Source organism: Sapajus apella, unplaced genomic scaffold, assembly GCF_009761245.1.
Source record: "Sapajus apella isolate SASKATOON/1434 unplaced genomic scaffold, GSC_monkey_1.0 scaffold22, whole genome shotgun sequence".
NCBI classification, from domain to species: Eukaryota; Metazoa; Chordata; class Mammalia; order Primates; family Cebidae; genus Sapajus; species Sapajus apella.
The window spans coordinates 9,779,194-9,806,449 of NW_022436962.1; the positions used below are offsets into that span (position 1 = coordinate 9,779,194).

Here is a 27,256-nt window from a genome sequence, read left to right on the forward strand (position 1 = left end):
CAAACATTGAAGCATTTGGGGTGGATGACCTGTTACTTTGATTAATGAGGTTCTTGATCTGGATATTTTAAGGCCAGTAACAATACAATGTGGAAACACCTAATTCTCCTTAAAACTACAATAGTGTTCTCACTGCCAGAGATGAAACCAATTTGTGCCAGTTACTTCTTTCTAAGAGTGAATGTGTGTGTGAGCTTTCTTTTGCTGTTTTGGTCAGGGAGCAGGACTGCTAGTCCAGAAAGGCCAGCTCTTCTGGATTCAGTAGCGAAAGAATTAATCATTAAGCAGAAACAGAAACCTCGCAAGTTTCTAACCTTCCCTTGCCTTAAATCTCCTTAGAAGAAAAGGCATATACACTCTTATGCGTGTGCGTACACACTCTCATACACCATACACACAAATACTCTAACAAACAATGTAGAATGATCTCATATTTATGAGAGCTGGGATTACTTGGGAGGAATACTTGTGTTCTGCAGGCTTAGTGGGCACGATGTGAAAGCAAGGCTATTTGGCCTGTGGAGATTGCAGATAAGAGCGTGATATGTAATTGAGTAAGAATTTGAAAAATTATCCAATAACATTAGGAGCAGTAAAGCAACTGCTTGTGCTTTTTTATGCTAGAAACTATTTGGAGTAGGAATGAGGAGTTAGCATTGTTTTCAGGGCGTGGGAACCCCCTCCCAACCTCACTAGCCAAATCTGTTTGCCTAGGCAGAGAGTGTCAGGTCTCGGAGAGATCTTGACAGAGTATTTAAATACATTCTTCTGCCCTTGGCAGTTCTTCAGTCTTAATCTTTTCAGGAAAAGGGCTGTCAGGTAACCTTTAAAATCCTTTCCAGAATAGTATACCACAGCCCACTTTCCCTTGTTCCAGTGACGCAATCAATCCAGTGACCACTTTCCCTTGTTCCAAACTGACCAATAAATGGTCAGTTCCTTCATTTGGAGAACTTGAAATAGTTTAAAGAAGAGACTTGATGAACTCATGCTTTTGCTGCTGCCGCCACACCCTCTGTACAGACCTTTGCTTCATTTGGGTTCTCAGCAACCTGGGAAGGAGGATGCTATTGATGAAACTTTCAAGGCATTGGCTTATAGCTACTGGAGTGTTCTTCTTTCTAGTCACCTCCCCTCCTCACTTCCTCGTGTTGGGACACTTTGTATCGAACAAGAAGATCATGAGCTAATTTCAGCCCAGCACCCATTTATTTAGCACCTACTGTGTGTTTTATACTATGCTAAGTTGTGAGTATAGAGAGATACAGAAAAAAATTTCTGCCTTCAAGGAGCTACAATCTATTAGAAATGTCTTAGTCTGTTTTCTGTTGGTTATAACACAATACCTGAAACTGGGTAATTTGCAAAGAAACAAAATTTATTTATTTTTTTGTTCTGGAGGCTGGAAAGTCAAGATTGAGGGCCAAATCTGGTGAGGGTCTTCTTGCTGATGGGAACTCTCTGCAGAGTCCTGAGGTGGTGTAGGGTATCACATAGAGGGGGAGCTGAGTGTTTAAACATGCCAGCTCAGGTCCCTCTTCCTCTTCTTAAAAAGCTACTAGTTTCACTACCAAGATAACCCATTAATCTATGAATCCACTTATGGCATGCCTTCATGATCTGGTCACCTCTTGAAGGCCCCGCAATGGGGATTAAGTTTCAACATGAATTTTGGAGGGGACATTCAAATGATCGCAAGAAGGGTAGACAGATTACACAAGTATAGTGATAGGGTCACAGAAGAGAAATATCGAAGGCCCTGTGGAAAAGGAATAGTCTAACAGTGAGTAATGCTGATGTGCCTGGTTGGTAGAGGAAGATGATGATATTACCTAATATTTATAGGGCATAGGGCTGCCTGTGACGTGCCATGCCTTACTTGATCTCATTTAACCTCAGAATTGTACAACAGAGGGCAGGATAATATCTAGTCTTTTTTAAAAAATATTTTATTTTGAGATAATTATATATTCATGTGCAGTTGTAAGAAATAATGCAGGGAGATTGCATGTACCCTTTACTTAGATTCCTCTGATGGTTAACATCTTGCAAAACTATAATACAATATCATAATCAGGATCTTGACATTGATACAGTCAAAATTCTAAACAGTTCCATCACCACAAGGATCACTCATGTTGTCCTTTTCTAGTCCTGTCCCTCCCAGTCCACTCCTTCATCTCACCCGACATTAGTCCTTAGTCTTTAACTACTGGCAAACGCTAATCTGTTCTCCATGTCTATAATCTTGTCATTTCAAAAATACTATAAAAGGCCGGGCACAGTGGCTCACGCCTGTAATCCCAGCACTTTGGGAGCCCAAGGTGGGTGGATCACGAGGTCAGGAGTTCAAGACTAGCCTGGCCAACATAGTGAAACCTTATCTCTACTAAAAATACAAAAAATTAGCCAGGCTGGTGGTGGGCACCTATATAATCCCAGCTGTTTGGGAGGCTGAGGTAGGAGAATCACTTGAACCCAGGAGGCAGAGGTTGCACTGAGCCAAAATCATGCCATTAGACTCCAACCCGGGCGATAGTGTGAGAATTTGTCTCAAAAAAAAAAAAAAAAAAAGAATATCATAAAAATGGAATCATTAGCAGGTAGCTTTTTAGGATTGGCATTTTTTTTTTTTTTTTTTTTTTTTCCTCAGCGCAAGCCTCTGAAGACTCGTTCAGGTTGTTGCGGATATCAGTAGCGCATTCCATTTTATTGCTGAGCAGTATTCTATGGTATGAATGTATGCTGGTTTGTTTAACCCTTCACCCACTGAAGGATATTTGGGTTGTTTCCTATTTTAGGCTGTTATGAATGAAGCTGCTGTGAGCATTCATGTACAGATTTTTTGTGTAAACAGGTATTTTTTAGAATGTAGTGGCAAGCCAGGCATGGTGATGTGTATCTATAGTACCAGCTATTCTGGAGGCTGAGGCAGGAGAATCTCTTGAGTCCAGGGGTTCAAGATGAGCCTGGGCAACATAGTGAGATACTGTCTCCAAAAAAAAAAGATGGAGATAGTTTTTTTTTTTTAATGGAAAGATTGTACATTAGAAGGTAGAAAAGTAGGTTTTGCATCCTACTAGGGAAGATACATGTATATTTCTCTCTCTTTGGACTGATCATTTAAGTTGGTCTCAATTTCCTTATCAATAAACTGGCATAACATATATTCTGCCAACATCCCATGTATAGATAAACTGAGATAATATATAGCCTCCTCCACAGTAGGTGGGTTTACAGGTGTGCACCACCATGTCCAGCTAAGTTTTGTATTTTTAGTAGAGATGGGGTTTCACTGTGTTGGCCAGGCTGGTCTCGAACTCCTGACCTCAAGTGATCCTCCCACCTTGGCCTCCCAAAGTAGGATTACAGGTGTAAGCCACCGTGCCCCACCCCAGAGTAGTTTTTTAATTGTAATCTAGAGACAACTCTTTTAGGCCGTCTTGCTTTTTCTAATTGATGTGTAGGTGTTCCTTATATATTTTGTTTACTCATTGTTGACGATTATAGGTTGCAATACCTTCTCTTAGATTTAGCTTATCATCTTATTTTTAATTGAATTATTTGATGTATAAGAAATTCCAAGGCTAAGTATGGTGGCTCACACCTGTAATCCCAGCAATTTTGGGAGGCCACAGCGGGAGGATCACTTGAGTCCAGGAGTTCGAAACCAGCCTAGGCAACATAGTAAGACCCCATCTCTACCAAAAATACAAATAAATTAGCTGGGCATGGTAATGTACTCCTGTAATCCCAGCTGCTTGGGAGGCTGAGGTGGGAGGATCACTTGAGTTCGAGAGACCAAGGCTGCAGTGAGCCATGATCATTCCACTGGACCCCAGTCTGGGTGACAGAGGGAGACCCTGTCTCAAAAAATGAAAAAAAAGAGAAATTTCAAATTTACTTTTTGTTAAATAAATTAACTTTTTCTTTATTGTTTTGTTTAAAAGACAAACACAGTCATAAGGATATTCTTCTATATTTTCATCTACAAGTTTTGACTTTCACATACCAGTCTTGAACAAACAAGGAGAAATTTTTTGTGAACAGCGTGAGGTAGGGATCTAACTTTATTTTATATTCCATGTGGCTGTATTTATTAAAGGGTTCATCTTTTCCCCCATTGATTTGTAATGTCTCATTTGTACATATATGAAGTTTATTATACATATTTGTAGGCAAGATGAGTTCTCCATCATGCTGTAGTGGTGCTGCCCCTACAGTGCATCAGGGGTTGCTGATGAGGGAGTTGAATGTTTTCCCCTTTGAGGTAGCGGCAGTAGGCTGTCCCCATAGCTCCAACTAGAATATCTCTGCTTTTATGTTTATGATACTGGGTGTTCTGCTAAGATTTTATTTGAAGAACTTTTTAGACTTAACAAATTTAAAAGTTAAAAACTACCATTTTTAAACAGATTACATTTTGGAGAGTTTTTTGAGATAGCAAGGGTTTCCTCATTCATCTTGGGTTGGATGGAAAGCATAAGACACGCAGAACTCAGGACCTAGCAGCGAGGGAAGTCCATGTTTTTCAAAATGAAAGGAATACGTTATTTTGCAGTTGTCAGTGGTTCCAAATATATCAACCATGCCACAAATAATGAGTATGTAGTTTCCAAGAGAGATTTAGAGCTGTCTAGAGCCTAGTCCTTATCCTCTATGATCACAGAAACCCATGGACAAAAAGGCCTACCTATACGAAAGTAATTAAAAAAAAATTAACCCACAGCACTACAAGAAATGACATCAGCCAGTGGATGACTGAAAATGAGTGGTGTTGATAAGAACTTGAGGAATTTTGAGATGGGAGAGGTGTGGGCCAGAATGAATAAGACCTTGATTTATGGAGTAGGATTTGGCTAAGTCGAGAGTAGGAGGAAAGAACAGAGGCAGTGTGTCTTCCCTCAGTGGAGTTCCCACAGCCCCCACCGTGCTTACTGCTCCTGCATCACTTCCTACACCCTAATACAATGACGGTTTTATTCACCCTAACCCCCACCCCCACGCTCCTTCCCCCAGACCACACTCACTACCAGAAAGCTTGTGAGTTCCTTGAGGGTGGGCAGTGGGCTGCCTGTCATTTCAACATTCCCAGCCTCCAGCACCGTTTGCACGTGGTAGGCACCCCATAAATGTGTGCCGAGTGAGTAGACTCTTGGGCTGGAGCAGCGGAGTCATAGACAGAGGAGTAAGATCAAGCTGGATAATTTTTGTTGACCTTGAAGATCAGCCAGAGTCTGGCTTCACACTGGGGCAACAGAGAACAATGGGGGCACTCTGAGTTGAAGAGTGATGAAGTCGTTTCAGAGGGACTCCCTGGTCGCTTTGAGTTGCCTGGCTGGGGCAAGAGGCTTGTTCCTGCCCACACAGCATACCAGGCCCTGTAGTGGGTGCTGCAAACATGCTGCTAAATGTGATCAATCACTAGAGTCACCTATGAGGGAATTGTGAGTCCTCATTTACTGAAGAAGAAACTTGAGTTCAGGCAGATGATCTGAGGTGACAGTGACCCATGGTGGAATGGGGACTGCAGCTCAGGTCTGTCCAACTCCAAAGCCTGCTCATCCTTTTACCTTGGATACCATATTTGACCACACTATAATCAAGAGATGCCACTAAGATAAGAAGGTGACCTGCAGAGATGGGTGTGGGACCTAGGGTTAAAGTAAGAGTCAGGAATGCCTGAGGTTTTTAGTTTGGGAGACAGAGAAAACGATGGTGGCAATGGCAGAAGTAGACATATGGAAGCCGGAAGAGGTGCAGCAGTTGGTGAGAGAATGAGCGTTATTTTAGACACCCTGAGTTTGAGATGACAGTTCCATTCAAGCAGGAATTTCATTAGGCAAGTGACAATGCCACCCCCATCCGCCTTTCATTAAATCTGTCATTTTCTTTTCTTCTAAATTGGGAATATTGCAGAGAAACTGTGAAATAGATGACACCTTCTGTACGTGTCAAATACCTGACCTCCTTTTTGCAGCTTCTTACCTTTCACTTTGAGAAATATTTTCCCTTGAAGGGGACTTCGTGTTTGTGTGCAGGAATTAATAGCATTTTCTTTCCCCGTGCCCTGTAGGGAAAGAGCACAGCTAAACAAGGAAGGGAAAAACTGGAGTTCTGAGCTGCCTTACTCTGAGTTGGGTTGGAGGCCTCTTATGAGGGGCAGCTGTGAATGAAAGAAAAGTCAAGCCAAGCACTGCCAGCACCCTCCACCACCTGCCCTCCCATGGATGACTGAAGAGCTGGCTAATGAACAAGTTATTTTAAAGGCACCCCAGGGAGTGTGGGAGAGGCTGAGTTCAGCAAAACATGACTGGGTGGTGCTGGTGCCGTTTCGGGGTGTGGAGGCAGGAGTGGTTAATCTCCTTAATTTGAGTAACTTTGGGATGGTGAGATGGCTCTTTGATAGAGGATTTGATTAGAGATTGTGATTGTAGGATTATGTTGAAAGAGGGGATCAGGCTAAAGCCATTTACAGGAAATTATATTTCAGATATTGGCAGTTGAACTTAATGTATTCCATTCTCACTTCCAAAGGCTTTGAATTTTTAGTGTTATTTCTATTTTGAGGAGTTCTCCAGAGAATAAGGATGCTAAATTAAAAAAAAAAGAGAGTGGCCTGTGAGTACTTCTCATCCAATGTGTTCAATCCAAGGAGAATATATGAGTTATTACTCTCCTTCTTTTTAAATTCTTTCTGTATAACACATTACCCACAGTTGGCTTGAAAAATTTTTTTTAATTAAATTTAATTTTTTTTTAGACAGAGTCTCACTCTTATCACCCAGGCTGGAGTGCAGTGGTGTGACCTCAGCTCACTGCAACGTCTGCCTCCTGGGCTCAAGTGATTCTTATGCCTCAGCCTCCTGAGTAGCTGGGACTAAAGGCCTGTGCCACCATGCCTGGCTAATTTTTGTATTTTTAGTAGCGATGGGGTTTCACCATATTCCAGGCTGGTCTTGAACTCCTGACCTCGTGATCTGCCCACCTCAGCCTCCCAAAGTGCTGGGATTACAGGTATGAGCCACCAAGCCCAGCAGCTTGAGAATTTTAAGCTGCAGTTTGGTAGGAAAATGACCACCCAGCTGGAGGTCAGAGGCTTGGGTACCAGTGGTAGCTATGATCCTTGCCATCGACTAACTATATGGCCCTAAGTCAGTCTCTAACCTCTCCTGGCCTCAGCTTCTTCAGATATAGGATGAACATATAATTCCTACATCTAGGGGTTGCTCTGTTGACTAAATGAAATAATGGTTATGTGTCAGCTTTGCAAATTACATACCCCAAACAAATATATATTAAGATTTTATTTGCTGCAACAGAAGAAAGTGGACCGTCTCTTGGTGTTTGTTTTGATGAAACTTGACCTATATAACATTGTCTCAAGTATGTTTGTTAAAGTGAATCACCTGTTGCTTTCTGGGCCATGATTGAAATGACATGCCATGCTATGGTGAATCCCTTTTGCACTGCCCCAAGTTAAGGTTGCTCTTACACACTTTGGGCGAGATAAATGAACACAGACCTTCCTCCTTCTTAGAAACAAAACAGTGACTTGGGCAGGGTAGACATTAGGAAAGTGACTTAGCTGGCAAATATGTGATTAATAGTGGAGATTTGGCCTAAGTATGAGTGTGAGCCTCTGAATATGGATGGGTAAATGATAAATAGCAAGTCTGCCAAGTAGAGCACGTTGGGGAACCCCTTGGGCTCTGTTCATGCTTGAAGTATGACTGTGCCAATATCGTACTTGCTATTTAACAAAATGAGGTCGTACCAGTCACACTATTTTGCACATATTTGTTTACACATCTCCCTTGTCTGCTAAACTATGAGCTCTTTGAGAGGAGGGACTGTTTGTGTTTATCTTTGTTTTCTAGCATCTAGCAGTGTTTAGCATATAATAAATGTTTATTAGATGAATGAATGAATGAAATTCTTTGTATTGTTATTGAATTAGAGAGATTTTTATGAAAGATATATATGTGGGATTATTTTTGCTGTCACCTGCTAATTTCACAGATGTCTTCTTACCTGTAACCTTCACATAAGGGCAAGACCTATTTATGCATAGTTGAGTTATAGCTGCTGCTGCCCTGGTGGTGAGGGGTGTCTCAACATCTGTCCCATGTCTCTTTCGTAGAATAATATCCTCCCTCAGCCCCTTTCCCCTGTACCTTCACTTCAAGGCTTGCTGTGTAGTTAATTCTGCCTCAGGCAATTTTTCTCATCTGGACTTTTGTCTTCCTCATTCCACTTATTCTGTTTTCCAATGCTTATCTGGGAACCTCAAGGAAATCTCTTCCAACCTTTCTTTGCTGTTGGTGTATTCCTATTCATGAGTTAAAACCCAAACCAAACATACTCTAATCAGGGCAGTTGAACTTGAAAAGAGCCAGTGAGAAACCTGAAAGGAGGAAAAGCCTGGCCACAAGGCTCCAAGTGAAATGAAACTCATAAACACCAGCTTCCTCAACCTTGAAAGCTTCTAAAAGTGCCCCTAAGCCTCCTTTTGAATCACTAAAAGCCTCCACTTACCTCCCTGTCTTGCTCAAATAAAATTTCCTCTTTCTCAGCCACCAGTCTTAAAAAAAAAAAAAAGCAAAACAAAACACTTCACACCTCCTTCTTACTCAGTTTTACACTGGTGGAAAGAGAACAGGATTTAGAGTTGGAAGGCCAACGTGAGAGTCCTGCCACCACTTAGTAGCTATGTGGCTTTGGAAAAGTTTCTAGGCTTTCTGTGCCTAAATTTCTTCTACAGTGACAATATTACTGTGTATTACCAAATTATACACTGTGATGTGGTCAAGTTTATGTATGTGAAGAACTCTTTCAAGCTAACAAAGCACCATATTCATTCATGTCAGATATTTCTAATGTTACACCAGTTTTTAATATCGTGTTTTATTTGCACATACATAACTTAATATTTTAATTACATTAGAGGCTAAGATAGTTTTCGACCAGCATGAAAACTAAAACACCATAACATGCCTTTTATGGTGAAATGTGTTTGAACTTCAAACAACAAGTTTACAAAACTTATTATGTAATATACCCTATCAGTAAATTAATTGAAGGCTGCCTCTAGATTGTTAGGTGTGGATGACAGGAACTTTATTTCATACTTCTTTTGTACCTGCCATTGGTGTTTAACATAGTGTTGGGCGCGTAACAGGTGATTAGACAGTCTTGTTGATAGTTTGGAGAGCCGCCTTAATCATGACCTAGAATCTTTCTTATTTAAACAGCAGTCTAAGTGCTTTGACTAATGTTAAACTGACTAATTTGTTTTGACGCTGAGAATGAGAAATTTGAGGTCCTTCTCAGAGATCTGTGTTGGTGGTGTACTATTTCTTTTTATCCCTGAGTTGGATAAATTAGGGTAAACAAAATCAAATACTTGTAAAAATACTGTACAGAGGACTCACACATGTATGCTGGTTCCCTAGCAGGGTAATTCCATCAGTGCCTTAAAAAAAAAAAATTACATTCCTTCTCAACCAGTCATGAGAGCCATTTTCCAATCTCTTATCTTGTTGGGGTGTGTTAGAAAAATATACCAAGTGCAAGAACCTGTAAGCCTGGAGTTTATTAACCTGCTTAAAACCAGTTTTACTTCAAATAGGTGATCTTTAGTGTCGACCATTGTACTTTTGTCTGCAGGGAACAACTCGTTTCATCCTGTCCTCAGTAAGCAGATGAGAGGCAGGGTTGATGTTAGACAGAAGCCAAGGTTTTGTGGAGCAGTAAGATAAAATTATGAAGGAAGCCTATTGAATTCCAGGAGAGTTTAAAGAAAAGGGTAGGATACTTAGTTCACAAGGGTATGGGTGGGCTTCTGAGTGGCGGCAGCAGGCTAGACCTGGGGATGTTCCAGTACAAATTCCTAAATGTATGCAGAGGTTGTGTAATTGCATTTATCACTGTTGAATGTGTTATTGGTTTGATTTGGTTTCGCTGCTCTTAAGTTCCTTTTGTCTTATCTTGCAAGCATATCACTGTGAGTACTTAAATCATTAACAACTCATTAAAACTCTTTTGGCCATTTTCATTTTCTACCAAGCTGAAACCTGGGTGTGGTAGAAACTTGCGCAGGCCTGCTTGGCTGTGCCACCTGAGCAGCTCCTAGCATTTTGGCTGTCAAAAGGCCACTGAATAAACAAACGGATAAGAATGGCGGACATAATCTCTGTAGATCCTTGAAAAGAAGGAAGGGGCTGCAGGATACAGGAATAGTCAAGGATCCTTCTCTTCAACCTGAAGGACTCTTCAGCAGTTAACACCTTGACTCTCTTTTTATGCAACACTTTTTTAGTACTCTCAGAAACTCTATTTATACTTGCTCTTTTCTTCTTTCAGGATTTCTACAGCTTCATTTAGAGACTGAAAGTGCTTTTAGTTTTGTTACCTCATTTATTCTCTAGGGGCAGGAATTAAGGTCTTGATGGAGATGAAGTGGGCTGTGGAGGCAGTCTACCATAGGCAGTTGCAGTAGCTGTTCTTCTGGTTACTTGTTGAGAGAGAGATATATATGTACACATACATATACACACACGCACACAAATATACACCTTACCTTATTCCAGGGACAGTGTCACAGTTTAGGATCTCCCCGAAGAGAATTTTAGTATTTGTAATTTTTGTATATTTTAAATAGCTTATTTGTTTATGGCTTGTAAGTAAAGAAAAAAGGTTTCTCTGCTTTTGACTTGAACTGTTGAACTATTTGTCCCTTGGTAAACTGATCAATTGCCACGTGGATTAAGAGAAAGCCATTCAATCAATCAAAATGTTTCTGCTACATTGGCATGCTTTGTAATGGAAATAAAAACGACAGCATGTTTTTGTCAGTTGAAATGAATAGGTTTCTTTTAGATCGATGCTGAAGTTGGTATTATAGGTAATCTAGCCTATGAATGCTAATGATTAATTATGGAAATGCCTAATGGAAGCACATGAACTTACCCCTAGATCTTATAGATATATCTACCTGATGGTGAAGTATATGCCAGGGTTGGCATTTCTCATGAGTGCTGGTGTGATCCGCAACATAGCCTCTGTGGTACCAGAGGGCCCTACACTGTCGTCAAAGACATTCAACTCAGTGCATTAAAAGAAAAACTCATCCATTCAATCACGAATTCATTCATGTACTCAACTCATAATCATGTATGCCCACTAGGTACCAGGCTCTGGTCTGGTGCTAGAGATAGAGTTATCAACAAGACAGAGCAAGTCCCTGCTTTCATGGAGCTGTATTGTTAGTGAGAGAAATATGTAATAAACAGTAAATGGATAAATGAATAGGATAATTTAAGGTAGTCGAGTGTTTCGAAGGATATAGAAACAAGGTAGTATACTTGAGGGTGGCTGGCAGGAAAAAGGGAGCTGGAGAGCTTGTTTTATCTCTCTGCTAGGTGAAATCAGAATGGTATTCTTAACATATGGACTTAAAAGGAGCATTTGCAAGGTAGGCTGGCAGTGGCAGGAGTGTATGGGGAGCTCTGATTCTCATTTATGCAAGATGTATAATGCCTTTCTGAAGAATACCGTTGCTACTTACAGCTCGAGTTTGGAGATAAGACCCACCACTCTGCAGGTCCACTTGAACTTCTTTGTAAGTCCACTTGAACTAATCTGGAAGAGTTTCAAGCATTGGGAACCTATTTGCTTACAGCTGGGTACAAAACTACCTATTGGGTATGATTTTAGGGCTGTTGTCAAGATCCCCTGGAGGTAGATGGACTGAAGACATCTCTTCTACTGGTAGCTTTATCTCTTTAAAACATTCTTTTCTTGTATCTCACTCAAAAGGCTAGTTGTTTATTTATACTTTAGTGTGAGATTGCATTTGTTTCTTTGCAAGGTTTTGATAAGGGTCTAAGGGGCCAGTTTAGGGAGAGAGAGTATTCTGGAGGAAGTAAGTAGGTATATGGGCCTAGTCCAGTTGGACCTACTTAACAATTTTGCTTAGCCTTGAACTCTTGCCCTCTCTGAAAATTAGTTTTCTAATTTTTTTTTTTTTTTTGAGACAGAGTCTTTGTTGCCCAGGCTGGAGTGCAGTGGCGTGATCTCAGCTCACTGTAACTTCTGCCTCCCGGGTTCAAATGATTTTTGTGCTTCAGCCACCCACCCCACTAGCTGAGATTACAGGCAGGTGCCCCCATGCCCATATAATTTTTGTATTTTTAGTAGAGACAGAAGTTCACCATGTTGAGCAGGCTGGTCTTGAACTCCTGGCCTCAAGCAAATCCACCTGCCTCCACTTCCCAAAGTGCTGGGAGTACAGATGTAAGCCATCATGCCCGACCTAGTTTCCTAATTTTAAAAATGAAATTGTTGGAGTAGATGATCACAGTCCCTTTTAGCTAATTCTGCTCACCGGGTAGCTTTGTACCTAACTGCCCAACTGCCCAGGCTCTGGTGTTTTTCCGCATTCTGTGCTTTGGTGAGGAGATCCTGTGTTTTCTTTCCTTTGCCTTTGCCAGAAAGAGCTCTCTGTGGCAACATAGAAAATGTCAACTCACTGATTTCCCCAGGAAGGGAAGAGTCCACAGTTTCAGAATGATATCTGCCCTGGCGTCTGCATTCTGGTCAGGTGGCTGCGTTCAGTGTCTGTGCTCCCATGCTGGGCTGCTTATCTGTAGCAGCCAGACGGGCCTGGGCACCCACAGTAAGTTACCTGTACATGGTGAAGAGGTGAGCAAGCAGATAGTCTGAAGCCAGTAGAAAGAACACTCAGGTCAGGGCTTGCCAGAGGAAAGATTTTGAACCATTGTCATTTAAATACAACAGAATCTTCCCTTCTTAAGATAACCAGAAAATACATAGCCAGGGAGACCCCAAGTATTGTGGAACCAACCTAATTATAGTTACCTCCTATTTGCTTAGCATTTTGTGCTTTTTAAAATGGGTCTCATTTCATATCTCATGTGATCTTAAGTATCCTGTGAAGTAAACAGGTCAGAAATTATTATTATTAGAGATGGAGCTCTGTTGCCCAGGCTGGAGTGCAGTGGCATCATCTTGGCTTATTGCAACCTCCACTTCCTGGGTTCAAGTGATTCTTTTGCCTCAGCCTTTCAAGTAGCTGGGATTACAGGTGTGAACCACCATTCCTGGCTAATTTTTGTATTTTTAGTAGAGATGGGGTTTTGTCATGTTAGCCAGGTTGGTCTCCAACTGATCTCAGGCAATCCACCCGCCTCGGCCTCCCAGTGTGCTGGGATTACAGGCATGAGCCGCCTTGCCTGGTCAGCAGTTCAAAAATTAGTAATCCCATTTAAAATATGAGAAAAACTGAAGGATTAGGTAGGCTAAGTGACATGTTCAAGGTAACACAGTTAATAGGGCAGAATCAGAACTTACAATGCATGTTTTTTCTCCTAAAAACAACTTTATTCAGGCATAATTTATGTGCAATAAAATTCACTATTTGAAACCTATGGTTCAATGAGTTTTGACAAATGTATGTACTTGTGTAGCCACAATTATAATCAATAGGTTGAACATTTTTATCACCCTGAAAAGTCCCTTCATACTCTTTGGCTTTAATCTTACTCTTGCCTTCCCCCAGTCTCCCTACTTTTGATGTCTAATGCAATGCTTTTTTCACTCACTGTCCAACACTCAGACTTGACAGCCCTTCAGCCATATCCTTCTGGAGAGAATCCTGGCTGGCAGCCAGTCAACCTCATCATGTTGAGTTATGAGAGTGAATGGGAAGTTAGTGGGTTGGTTACTTCATTGTTAGTTCCTTCCTTCCCTTCTTTTACCAGCTCCAGGCTATAGAAAAATAATGTGTGTTCTCCTTCCCAGGAGAGCTTGAAAAACAGGACACCAGCTCACCTGTCTGCTCTTGCTTCCTGGTAGTCTGCTGCCGGGGAGGGGTTTGAGCGAGCAGGAGGTGATGGGGCGGTGGACTAGGCGACCTCTAGAGGATGCTCTACTTCTAGATCATCTGCTCAGTCTCCTCCTTAGAAACCCAGCTCTCTGCTGCCTAGTTGCAGTTCCCCAAGGCTTTAAGCAGTCTGAATTTCAGATCTGATGAATGAATCCCAAAGGTGTTGAAGATCCCAGTTCTGAAAAATGAGCAAACCCCAAGTTTTATAATAGAAACTTTCATAGCAGATCGGGTCCTAGACAGATCCCTCCCTCTGTACCTGACTTAGGTTGTGAGGAGAGGTATTCCCTATTATATTGTTTCTAAGTCTTAGATTTTGACTGCAGTGTTTGGGACATTCCAGAGGGTCACAGTGTTTACTCAGGTGCTGGACCAAAGTTGTTCCCCGGTGTTGCTGTGTGGCATCCAGCAAAGGCAGGTTGGGGGCCTGCCCCTTTTCACAGCCAGCTTTGCCTCCAGACCAGCAAAATGGAAAATAGGTGCCTTCACTAAGTCCCTCAGGTGGCCACAAGAGATGATCCAGAATGGTGGTCTCTACTTTCCTAGGTGACATTTGCTCCCATTTAGCCACCCAGTTTGGGAGCAGCCCTGTGCTATTATGATAATCTCTTTCACTTGTTTTGGGCTACTTGAGTTTTTAGGGCCCTTTCCTACCCATTATCTCGATAAGTTTGATATCTTATGTTAGAGTAAAAGCTCCGTCTCCTCTGATCTAAGACAGCTGCAAAGACAGAACAGACTCAGATTTCTTCCCTGCAAAGGCTCATCTTAAATCTTGGGCCTTATGGTATTGATTTTCTTCTTGTTATCTCTACAGATTTTTCTGGCTTTGCTGAAAGAGGGAAAAAAAAAAATCACCAGGCTGAATGCTTGAGCTTCAGGTTTCTCCTTAGTTGGCAACCTCAACCAGAAAAAATTCTATTTGAGAGCGCTGAGCCTCAGGCACTGGTTTTGCCCTGTACTCCACAATGTCTAACTCTCAACAGCTGGTGGCCATTCCTCGCCTCCATCTTTACTTTGCTGCATACCTCAGCTTGGTGGGTCCTTGGTGTTGACTCCTTGACCTTACTGCCATCTTCTTTCCCCTGCAGGGGACTCTTGAACTGTGGCGATCTTAGGAAACCGTGGGCTTCCTGTGATTTGTCTACGAGCAGAGCTGGTTACCTGAATACCCATATGACAATGCTGCATGGCTGACTCCAGTATTCTTCAGGAGACACAGTAGAAGGGACAAAGACTTAGTTGAAAGCCCCAAGTGTGTATATCTGAAGTGTTTGTACAGAGATGGGGGCAGAAATCTGCTCATGTCTGCAAAGAGGGACAGTCCCACTTTTGCAGAGGTAACAGTCCATGGCAATGCTGTCTCTTCCATTTCCCATTAGAGTTTAGTTTCTAAAGGTCCATGAAGGTTTTATTCATTTTCATGCCCCAAGAGACCTTTCCATAGTAATGAAAGAAATGTTGAGAATTGCAGGAAATGAGTTAGATTAATAGATGGAAGGAAGGAACCAAGGAAGGTGGCAAGGAACAAAAAAAGACAATGTATTTTATTTATTTATTTTAGACGGAGTTCCACTCTTATTGCCCAGGCTGGAGTGTAATGGCTTGATCAATCTCGGCTCACCGTAGCCTCTGCCTCCCGGGTTCAAGGGATTCTCCTGCCTCAGTCTCCCGAGTATCTGGGATTACAGACATGTACCACCACGCCCAGCTAATTTTGTATTTTTAGTAGAGATGGGGTTTCTCCATGTTGGTCAGGCTTGTCTCGAACATCCTACCTCAGGTGATCTGCCTGCCTCGGCTTCCCAAAGTGCTGGGATTACAGGAGTGAGCCACCGTGCCTGGCCAAGACAATGTATTTTAAAGGAAAACTTTTAGGAGCTATTCCATGGATGCTGCTGGCCACCTGGGGAAATCTTGGATTTATTTGACAGTTCTCATTTTCCACTTAGGCTTCATGTATACTCGGGTTTGGGAGCAAGGAAAGGGAATAATACCCTCCCCAAGGAGCTGTGGCTGAGCTCCCAGTCCCCAGGACCAAATTGAGCTGCGTCAGCTGGGAAGCAGATTGGCTCAGCCCTCCCCAAAGAACTCACAGTCGTGTGGTTATTTCCTGTCTTTTTTCCCTTGCATATTCCTCTTTACAGCTCGCATCTTCCCTTTCTATAGAAAATCTCAGCTGCCTAGTCCATAGCTTTACCTGGGCCCTGATGGGCTGCCAACTCCTTCCTTGATTCTTCATAGCCCTTAATCGCTTCTCATTTGTGGACTCCCTGGGAGGGAGGGAAGAAGGGTTTTGTTCTGAAGCGGGCCTCCTGGAAGGGCTGTATCCCACCAAGACAGATGGCTGCCTAGCCTATTTTTAACAGTCTCTGGGGAAGAAGATTCCACAACCTATTTTGAAACCTGTTTCATTGATTGACAGCTTTCAAATGAGGAATTTCTTGCCGATACCTGACTTAAAATTTGACAGCTATAATTGAAACCCATTTCCTTTTGTTTCTTTGAAATCACAGAGTTTGGGAAAGAAACTCATCTAGGCCTCAGAATTCATCTAGGCCTACCCCTAATGAAGAAAACGAGTTGAAGTTCAAACTGAAAATGTCTCTTCATCCTCTCACTGAGGATCCCATCAGTTTTGGGATCTGCCTTTGAATCACACATTTGGGTACCATTCTGTAAGAATCAATTTAATTGTTGGGGAAAAAACAAGTGATTCTGGAGTTGGAAGTGTAGAATGCAAGGCATTAACGACTTACTCTATTTTGCTTCTAGTGAGAAAGTTAAATGATGCTTATAAAATTACCTTGCCTCTACTGGCAGAGAATAAAAATAAACTGAGCTCTCAATATACAAAGGCTTCCCCAGGCCTCTTCCTTTCAGTCATACTAATGCCTGTCTTTAAAGGTGAAAAAAAAGTGTTATTTTTCTCTCCTCCATCAGTGAGATTCTCTGTATTTTAAATATCTCTTTTAAGACTAATGTCAGATGATTCAAATTCCACTGAAGGCTCCCTTTTTACTTGTCTTTCTGCTGCTGCAGACTTCTCTTGACATGAGACTCTGTGCTGCTTCTCTTAACAGACTGCATCTTGATGGCAGAACACTGGTGAGAAGCTAATGATTTTTGTTCCATTTCAGTATGTGGAATCTTGTTATGCAGTATAAAAGTCCAGCATTCTAGGCAAATAAACCGAAAGGTATTAAACTGACTATAAAGGGGTCTTGGGAAGGAATCTTACTCCTCTTTGATAGTTGGTACTTGTACCTTTTCTTAACACCTGAGACATTTTCTTCTTCCAAAGATAGCATCACATGTCAAGTTGGAACATCAGATGCTTGAATCAACCAATGAGTTGTATCCAGACCTGTGACCAAAACTGAGGTGGCATTTAGGAAATCCCTCACCTTTTGGTCTGTGCTTCAGGCCATGAGTAGTTAATATATAGTGCATATTCACAGGCATTATTTATCTACTTGAGAAGTATTTAACAGGTCTGTTTTTATAACTTCTAAAAGTTAAATACTTTTAGAAGCATTTAACAGGTCTATTTATGCCCTGGATTTTTATAAAATCCCAGGGCAGCTTTTTCTGCTACCTGGTTGGATTGGGCTAAGTGAATATAAACTCATTTTGCTATCAACCTGAGAAATAGGCAGGTATACTGGAAACACCTTCTTATCTGGGGCAATTGGACTAGTAATTGGTCAGTTAATTCCAAAAGTCAGTTAAAACAGTCTTTAAAAATGAAGACACGCTGGGTGCGGTGGCTCACGCCTGTAATCCCAGTACTTTAGGAGGTTGAGGTGGGCAGATCACAAGGTCAAGAGATCAAGACCATCCTGGCCAACATGGTAAAACCCTGTCTCTACTAAAAATACAAAAATTAGCCGGGTGTGGTGGTGCATGCCTGTAGTCCCAGCTACTTGGAAGGCTGAGGCAGGAGAATTGCTTGAACCGGGGAGGCGGAGGTTGCAGTAAGCTGAGATGGCACCACTGTACTCCACCCTGGTGACAGAGTAAGACTCCATCTCAAACAAAACAAAACAAAGCGAAGACAAAACAGTTCCCAAGCATTTCATTTTTGAGATAGAGTCTCTCTATTATTGCCCCAGCTGGTCTCGAACTCCTGGGCTCAAGCCATCTCCAGCCTCAGCTCCTGAGTAGCTGAGATTACAGGCACTGGAGTCATCCTCCAGCTAGCATTGTATTTTAACTTAAAAATATGTAAATGCCAGCCTGGCCAACATGGTGACAAAAATTAGCTAGGCATGGTGGGGGGTGCCTATAATCCCAGCTACTTGGGAGGCTGAGGCATGAGAATTGCTTGAACCCAGGAGGTGAAGGTTGCAGTGAGCTGAGATCACACCACTGCACTCCAGCCTGGGCAACAGAGTGAGACCCTGTCTGAAAAAAAAAAAAAAAAAAAAAAGTAAATGTACATACATTCACAAATCTTTTTATGTGGGTCATGTCTTTTTCTGAAAGTATAGATCCTCCAAGTAGAGTTCTGTTGACTTTCTTTCATACCTATATGCTTAACATTTGGTCTGTGATTTCCAGTTTCAGTTTGAGTGAAGCAAATTCTTAAATACATTTGAGAAATGAAGGGCAGAATTCTTCCAGATTTTTTTTTTTTTTTTGAGACGGAGTCTCGCTCTTGTTACCCAGGCTGGAGTGCAATGGCGTGATCTCGGCTCACTGCAACCTCCGCCTCCCGGGTTCAGGCAATTCTCCTGCCCCAGCTTCCTGACTCGCTGGGATTGCAGGCACGCGCCACCATGCCTAGCTAATTTTTTGTATTTTTAGTAGAGACGGGGTTTCACCATGTTGACCAGGATGGTCTCGATTTCTTGACCTCGTGATCCACCCGCCTCGGCCTCCCAAGGTGCTGGGATTACAGGCTTGAGCCACCGCGCCCGGCCAACTCTTCCAGATTTTTAAGTGCCACCACTACAACCTTTTACTGTTGTCTTGCCCATTTCTAATTCAGCAGCAATTTTTTTTTTTAGCAACTTGCCTTCAAGTTTTTCCCAAGCATTCAACCCCTTTTTCAGAGAAAAACCTTTTTTTACACTCATATTTCACTGGTTTGTATTATATAATAATTTAATATGTAATTAAAATAACAAGTTTACCTAGTATGAGCTAACTACTGACCCTGGGGAAGCAGCCAGCCTGGCTGGTGGGAGCAGATGTGAGTAGATACACAACTAGCCTCCAGCGTGCCGTGCAACTCGGCTAGTTTATTTTGTCTTTTTTTATTATTATTTTTTATTTTATAAAAACGGGGTTTCACCATGTTGGTCAGGCTGGTTTTGAACTCCCGACCTCAGGTGATTCACCTGCCTTGGCCTCCAAAGTGCTTAGATTACAGGCATGAGTCACCACACCTGGCCACAGCTAGTTTATTTTGAAGAGTAGTTGAAGTATGTCACGGAAGTTGGCAAGTCAGCTAAGAAAGTATCATCTGTATGTTTCTCTCCTTTTTGCATCCACTGCTTGCTGTGGGAATTTTATCTTAGCACCTGTAATCATATTCCTTTATTAGACTCTAAGCTTTTGCACTCAGGGCCCTTGTCTTATTTATCTGCGTATCTCTGGTATCTCCTAATATAGTGTCTGGCCTATAGTAGGTGCTCAGAAGTACTAACTAACTATATATATATAGTTCACACATACACATATACTTAAGAAGATACATTCATATATATATGTGTGTGTGTATACATTCACATATATATGTGTATACACATATATATGAATGTATCTTAAGTATATGTGTATGTGTGTACATATATTCATGTATCATGTACATGCGTGCACACACACACACACACACACACTCACTCACTCAGTTCAGTGCTATACCTTTGGTTGGTGCCAACCAGCTCTTTATTGAGTAGATGGATATACATATGTATTACTGCACATAATGTACCCAAAATCCAAATGAGAACCTATAGAATATTTTTGAGTATTTTAGAGTATATTGTTTAGGATTTTTACCATACTGGTTCCTTGTGTTTGCATGAGAAACTGAAAATTGACTGTGGAGTTTTATGCTTCAGTTGGAAAAATATGTCTTTTAGGAAGATAACTCTCTTAACAATAACTACAACTTATTCTTAGAATAAAAAATCCTATCAATATTAAGTAATATTTATTGAATGCTATGTCACAGGCAGTATGCTAAGTGTATGTTATCTTAGTTCATATCCACAGCCCTGAAAGAAGATACAACAAGGCATGTTGTGTTATGATTTCCATTTATAGATGAGGACTCTTTGGGAGCCAGCAAGGAGGTGGTACAATGTCTAATCTTTGAACAGTTGAGAAATGGGTAGTTTGTTTTCACAGTGCTGCTGCTTATTTTCAGGGTGGAGGGCCCTTCTAGGGAGGGTGAAAGGAATCCTTAAATCTAGAGACTGCCTAGAGGGAGAAACTGACACTTCCTTTTGGCTTTCTGGGAACGAGGGTAGGTACTCTCTTGATTCCAGAGCATTAATAGGATCCTGTGGTCAGTCATTGGGCAAAGTGTTTGAATAGCTTCTGGCCGTGGTATGTGAAGCCAAAGTGGCAATGAAAACAAACGATTGTGGGACATTAGACCCTGCCTGTTACTTTCCTCCTAGGCCACTCCCTTGTTGGAGGGCCCTTCTGAAACTCCTCTTGCTTTGTAGTCTGGATGCTTGTGACAAGCTGCTTGCAGGTGCCAAAACAAACAGCAGTGTGGGTCTCAAGGCCTGGGCTGGAAGCTGGGCAGAGGGTGGAAGGGCTCCATTTGGGAGCAGTGTTGATGGAAGTAATTTTTCTAGCTGAGGCATGAGGTTGGTTCTGAGCTGAATTTAAGAGAGGGCTATGGTCTTTTGTCCTTCCACACTTTTGGGACCCAACAGATACCACGAATCCAATCTTATACAAATCCACTCACCACCAGAAATGAATCTAAAAATGTGCTAGTCTGTGGGCCTCTTGGTCAGGAAGGCTACAGCAGTGGCAACAGCAAAAAAAGGAAAAAAAAAAAACCAATCAAACAAACAAAATGCCTGTGGGCTGGCAAACAGCATTTCTTTGCAAGGTTATTTCTGAATGTCAGACTCTTCCCGTTTTTGTAGGTTGGAAGGAGACAGCAGCAAAGGGAAGGAGACAGCAGTTGTAGGCTACCTTCTTTAGTCCCCCTTCCCAAAAGAAGAGCAGTAGCTAGTTTTGTGAGTTGGAATTAAATTGATATAAAGACACCCTGACCTGGAAGCTAAATGAAAAGATTTGTTTTTTCTTTCTTTCTTTCTTTTTTTTCCCCTGAGACGGAGTTTCGCTCTTGTTACCCAGGCTGGAGTGTGATAGCGTGATCTCGGCTCACCGCAACCTCCTCCTCCCGGGTTCAAGCGATTCTCCTGCCTCAGCCTCCTGAATAGCTGGGATTACAGGCATGCATCACCATGCCTGGCTAATTTTTTGTATTTTTAGTAGAAACGAGGTTTCATCATGTTGGTCAGGCTAGTCTTGAACTCCTGACCTTGCGATCCACCTGCCCCAGCCTCCCAAAGTTCTGGGATTACAGGTGTGAGCCACCGTGCCTGGCCTTTTCTTTCTTTTTTGAGATGGAGGCTTGCTTTGTCACCCAGGCTGGAGTGTAGTGGCATGATCTTGGCTCACTGCAACCTCCACCTCCTGGGTTCAAGCAATTCTGGTGCCTCACCCTCCTGTGTAGCGGGAACTACAGGCATGTGCCACCATGCCTGACTAATTTTTGTATTTTTAGTAGAGATGGGGTTTCACCATGTTGGCCAGGCTGCTCTCCAGCTCTCAACCTCAGGTGATCCATCTGCCTCAGCCTCCCAAGGTGCTGGGAATTACAGGGTGAGCCACAGCTCTTGGCCAAATGAAAAGATTTTCGATGTACTTTTTAGCCAGAGGGATTTTATGCTGCTGTGTGGCCAGTTTTTCCACCTGTCTGCAGCAGTTACAATTTTTGAGATATCTTGAGAAGAGTATAGATTTTGATTGAGAGAGTAACTTTATTAGCAAGGCTGATTTCATGTTAGAATGTATTCTCTGGGTCTTTTTCGGGTTACTTTATGTTCCTTAAAAAGAAAGACATTGACTGGTCTTGGCAGTCTTTGGGTTTCATTCTGAACTGTGTAGAGTTGAGCAACTCAAGAATTCTAGACTAGGGAGAGAATTTTGCAGTGCTGTTGAGCATGTCTTTGGAAATGTGCTGTACTCATCATTATAGAAGGGTTCTCCAGTTTGGCTGTAAACTCATGGAGCTGGCTCCTTGAAAGGTTAGCATCCCAGCCATGCATGCATGCGAGCAAGCAGAATTTGTTCACGCCTAGGCCATATCTGGATGCCACTCTTCTTCAGTTTCATATCCGGTTTCTGCTTGCCTGAGACAGAAATGAAGTCATCCAGCACTCACAAAACCTCTGGCCTTAGAGGCTTAAAAACAAAAACAAAACAAAACAGAACATAGCAACTATCCCACGCCATCTTATTGAGGTGGATATTATTGTCCTCATTTTAAAGATGAGGAAACCGAGGCTCAGAGAAATTAAGATACGTGCTCATGGTCACACAGGTCCTAGGAACTGTGATCCAGGATCCCAAAGTCTGCCTATGCTTTTCCCATAGAGCTGCTGAACTTGACTTTTGCGCTTTACCATTTATGTTACTTCTTCCATTCCTGAAGTAAACTGAAATGGGTTTGTGTTGGTGCTGTGGCTCACACCTGTAATCCCACCACTCTGGGATGCTGAGGCAGGTGAATTGCTTGAGCCCAGGAGTTTGAGACCAGCCTGGGCAACATAAGGAGACCCCATCTCTACAAATAATTTAAAAATTATCTGGACTTGGTGGTGCCCACCTGTGGTCCCAGCTATTGAGGAGGCTGAGGCAGGAGGATCACCTAAGCATGGAAGGTGAAGGCTAAAGTGAAATGTGATCATCCCTCTGCACTCTGGCCTGGGTTACAGAGCAAGACCCTGTCTCAAAAACAAACAAACAAAAACCTCCAAAAACAAAAGAAATGGGCTTGAGAGAGAAAAAGAGAGAGAAACTTAACTGTGAGTGTTCATAGTTAGGTACTTGAGGAGGACCATCCATCATCAGATGGGGATGGGAATGGCTAGCCTTGTTTTCATTTATGCAGACAGATTTCCTTTTCTACCTCTACTGGTTGTACTGGGTAGAAATAGGGATGCTGTAGTAGAGCAGAGGAGCTAAACGTGGCTTCCTCTGACTTACATAATAAAATAAGAATCTCCCAAGTGGCTCTTTCCTATCTGCTGGTTACTGTGATGAAGTGGGCTACCCTAGGGATAGCTTCACTTAAGGGCCTCCCCAGGGTTATCAGGTCCACAAAGGGTCTTGGGATCAATTGTGCAGCTAAATTGATGAGATCAATTCATTAGGATAAAGACTTCTACTTCCAAAGCAGCATGGTGCTCGGGTCAGTGTCTTTTTAGAAGTTAGTATATAGATAAAAGATTTCATATTAGGAAGAGTTCTGTGCTGCCCTTTCCCAAACTTTGGTTATTTGATGGGAGGGAAAGACTTCTTCAACCTATGTTAGAATATTCAGGTTTGAAAGATGAGGGTTTTTCTTGAGGCTAGTTTGCTACCTGCTGTTTCTTTAAGAAATGGTTGCTCTATGGATTTAAAAGGTGACTCAATGACATTTTTATTTTTATTTTTTTAATTCTGGGAGAGGGGTGTGTGTGTGTGTGTGTGTGTGTGTGTGTGTGTGTGTATTTTATCTCCTTCAGTTCTGACCACCTGGGAGTCAGCCTGATCTCTGACCTTCTGTTGATCCTTTAGTTCAACGTTTAATTACCTATTTTGGTATCCATATGAATTTTATTTTTTTGTCTTTTTGAACTTATAAAAGGCATCCCAGTCCCTAGAGGGCACAGTGCCCATCTCCCAGCATCTGCCAGTGGACACTCTTTTCCAAAAGACACATGGCAATTACCCTCACACCTGAGCTGTGGTGGTTTGGGTTTGTCCCCTTTGCTTTTGTTCACAGAACACCATTTACTCCTTTTGCACTTGACGGCTCTGTTGTACTTGTAAGGAAAATCAATTGAAATAAAAAGATAGTAAATTGAGAGACAATAAGATGCTGCCACACTCCCAGTTATAGGCAGACTTTAGTCTGTATTTTCAGATTTATTTTGATTATAAAGTGTAGTCTTCCCCCCGCCACTCCTCGTCTGTTCTTCTTTGTAGTTCTGTAATCAGGAGTCTGTTATTCTTTTTTCAGTGCTATAATTAATAGTCTGGTCTAAAATACAAGAACCCGAAAGTTATTAATGGAAATATCACTACTCACCTCATTTTTACAGAGGCCACTTGGCCTCTTAAGTCATTGAATCATTGTGCAAACGTCATTTAGCATTGGCCATGTGCAGGAACTGTGCTGTATGCTGGGGATTCAAAGACAAAGAAAATACAATTCCTGCCTCTGAGCGTGCATCATCTCATTGGTGAAGCTCACATACAAACAACCAGGCAGAATTCAGTGTAATTGAGAAATGTCATAATTGACTTATATATAGAGTTCTTATTTTGCACTTCTCTGTAGAGTAGTAGTTTCCATACTGTGTGGCATTTGTCTGTTCACTTGTCTGTTTCTTTGTGGGCTCTCGAGGGCCAGGAACAAATATGGATATGGATGTGGAACCATGAGCGATTAGATGGTTGTTATCATTGCCAGGCCTGTCTTACAAGGTGTTCTGTAGTGGAGCTGCTGGGAAACAATGGATTTTGCCTTCTTGTTTGTTAGCAAAATGCCTGATTTACTTTGTAGGATTCTATTAGATTAAATCATATGAAGTTACCATTTTGTTGATAATTTCACATGATTCAGCATAATAAAAAAAGACCAATTTTACAGACTCCTAGTTTTCTTTAAGTTTAGGACCGCACAGAGGGGAGGTTCTGCACAGGTACTAGGCATCCTATGTGTATTTCCACTGGCTTACCATCTTCAAGTGTGAGTCTCTGTTTGGAACTTCAGAGAGGGAGCCTGTGGCCCATCTATTTTTGTGTCACTCAGCTCTGGAGTGGAATTCCTCTAAGTAGTGCCTTTTTGTAGACTGAACAGAGAATAAAACCGCTGCTCTGTGCCCATTTATAAATATTTCCATTTACCTTGGAGAATGTACAAGACCCAGGCTTTATGCATGTGTGAGAGAAAATAGCAAGTGAAAAGGATGTGTACACAGTAGCATGAATGGGGTGCTATTCTTAGCTGGGGCTCTAACCTAGAGAACAGGAAATAAGATGCTTCTGAATGTGGACTACGGCTGCCCTAGGCTAGAGCCAAGAGGCTTCGAGTCATAGGGAAACTCATGACAGTTGCTAGTGTCCTTCAGACCTTCCTCTTTTGTAGAAAGTTTCATTCTTTGTGCGTCTCAGACTGAGATGGAGGAGGGGGTGTCTCTCTTTTCTAAGGGATCTGGAGAAAAAGGACAGATCTAGTCTTGAGCAGTGGACTTCTCAGCTGTGCTGTTTCCTCCATAGAGACAACCTGGATCTGTTTGGTTGATGGAGCAACTCCTCTCATTCTGAGTGGGTTTATTTAGCATGTGATAAATAGAGGGCACCGTGGTTGACTGGACTAAACCTTTGGCAATTTATAATAAATGCTCTCTGATGTATTGTTTATTCTTTCACATTGAGGCTGAAACTGATTTGCCTTTGAAAGTTAAAGAGCAGGACTGGGACTAGAAATGCTTGATGTATATTATAGCACACAGTGGAGTGTTGTCCACTTTCTAGTCACTTGGTGACTACTGATTGATTTGAATATATCAATGTATGGAAATTGGACCAATTATCCAGCTTCCCTATCTGATGGTATGGTTGATAGAAATGTTTCCATGTAGCATTTCCCCAGGATTAGGATGGTGATGGCATTATCCAGGGTCTGTATTGTCACTGCCACTGTCACTGAGTAATCTTTATTTTGAACTTTCTTGAACTTAGTTTAGTATTATACATCCAGCTCCTACCCTAAATGCTTATTATTTAATATTGGAAACTTACAGGTTAACGTTTTAAAACAGCATATCTTTAATTGGAACCCAACATGAGATGAGATTTCTTCAGAGAGGGCCTGAAATTGTGATATTACCACCAAGCAAACTCTATGAAAGGGATTGGGTCTGTATGTAAACCATTCAATTTCTCCATTTTTCTAAATGGAAAAAAAATCTTTTTTTTGGTTTGTTTCTTTTTTACTCAGAACACCAAGCCCATTCAACCACCTCAAAAGAGGTTACGGCCAGGGGATCCCTTTCAGAAGAAAGGACATTTTTTCCCCTTAAGATTGGTGCATGGATATACTCCATGGAATACTATGCGGCCATAAAAAAGGATGAGTTCATATCCTTTGCAGGGTCCATGGATGAAGCTGGAAATTATCATTCTCAGCAAACTGACACAAGAACAGAAAACCAAACACTGTATGTTCTCACTCAAATGTGGGAGTTGAACAATGAGAACGCATGGACACTGGGAGGGGAACATCACACCCCAGGGGCCTGTCAGGGAGTGAGGGGTTAGGGGAGGGATAGCATTAGGAGAAATACCTAATGTAGATGATGGGTTGATGGGTGTACCAAACCACCATGGCACATGTATACCCATGTAACAAACCTGCACGTTCTGCTCATGTACCACAGAACTTAAAGTATAATTAAAAAAGAAAAAAGAGTGAAGTGGGAGATGAGAGCCTTCTGAACATCCTCAGTGCATGATGGGACCTATTTGTCTTAGTCTATGTGATCTAAGATTTAATACTCATTTCTATTCCCTTCAGTTCTTTTAAATGCCCCCAGGCTGGAATGAGAGGATTGGAGGTGGAAGGAGGGCATCAAACCAAATACAAATAATATTTTTTGAAAAGTCAAATTTCTCTTATAGAAGCCAAAAATCTGAGTACAGCATTATTTCACAGAATTTTGAAGAATATTAAAAATAATGTGATAGGATGTTTCAAAAATAGTGTCATAATCCCCCTTCCTGCATCCTCGTCCCTGGGTCACCAACTTCAGCACTGACTCAGCTTCAGCATGTAACTTGTTCCAGCCATACAGTGAGATAACAGCAAAGGAGCTTGACCTGTCTGGCTGCTGTTGGAACCCAGTTGCCATGGGCTAGCCTGCCAGATCCTAATGATATTATACATGAACCAGGTGCCCCCACTGCCTAAGCCAACCACCAAAGATATAAGTGAGACTTCTTCTGACAAGACCTTACCCTGCTGATTCATCAGCTAACTGAAGCTATATGAATGAACCTGGGAGAAACCAGGAGAAAAATGTTCCCAGTTGAACC

General features: G+C 41.9%; 1 protein-coding gene and 1 long non-coding RNA gene across 8 annotated transcripts in view; both read left to right on the forward strand.

Annotated features, from left to right (window-relative positions):
- SRGAP2 (SLIT-ROBO Rho GTPase activating protein 2) overlaps nucleotides 1-27,256 on the forward strand; it is a 266,495-nt gene that overhangs the window by 16,581 nt on the left and 222,658 nt on the right. The gene's annotated exons all lie outside the window — the stretch shown is intronic.
- LOC116558813 lies at nucleotides 6,984-11,121 on the forward strand. The gene is made up of 2 exons (XR_004272176.1): nucleotides 6,984-7,017; nucleotides 8,075-11,121. It is a non-coding gene; the product is annotated as an uncharacterized LOC116558813 (long non-coding RNA).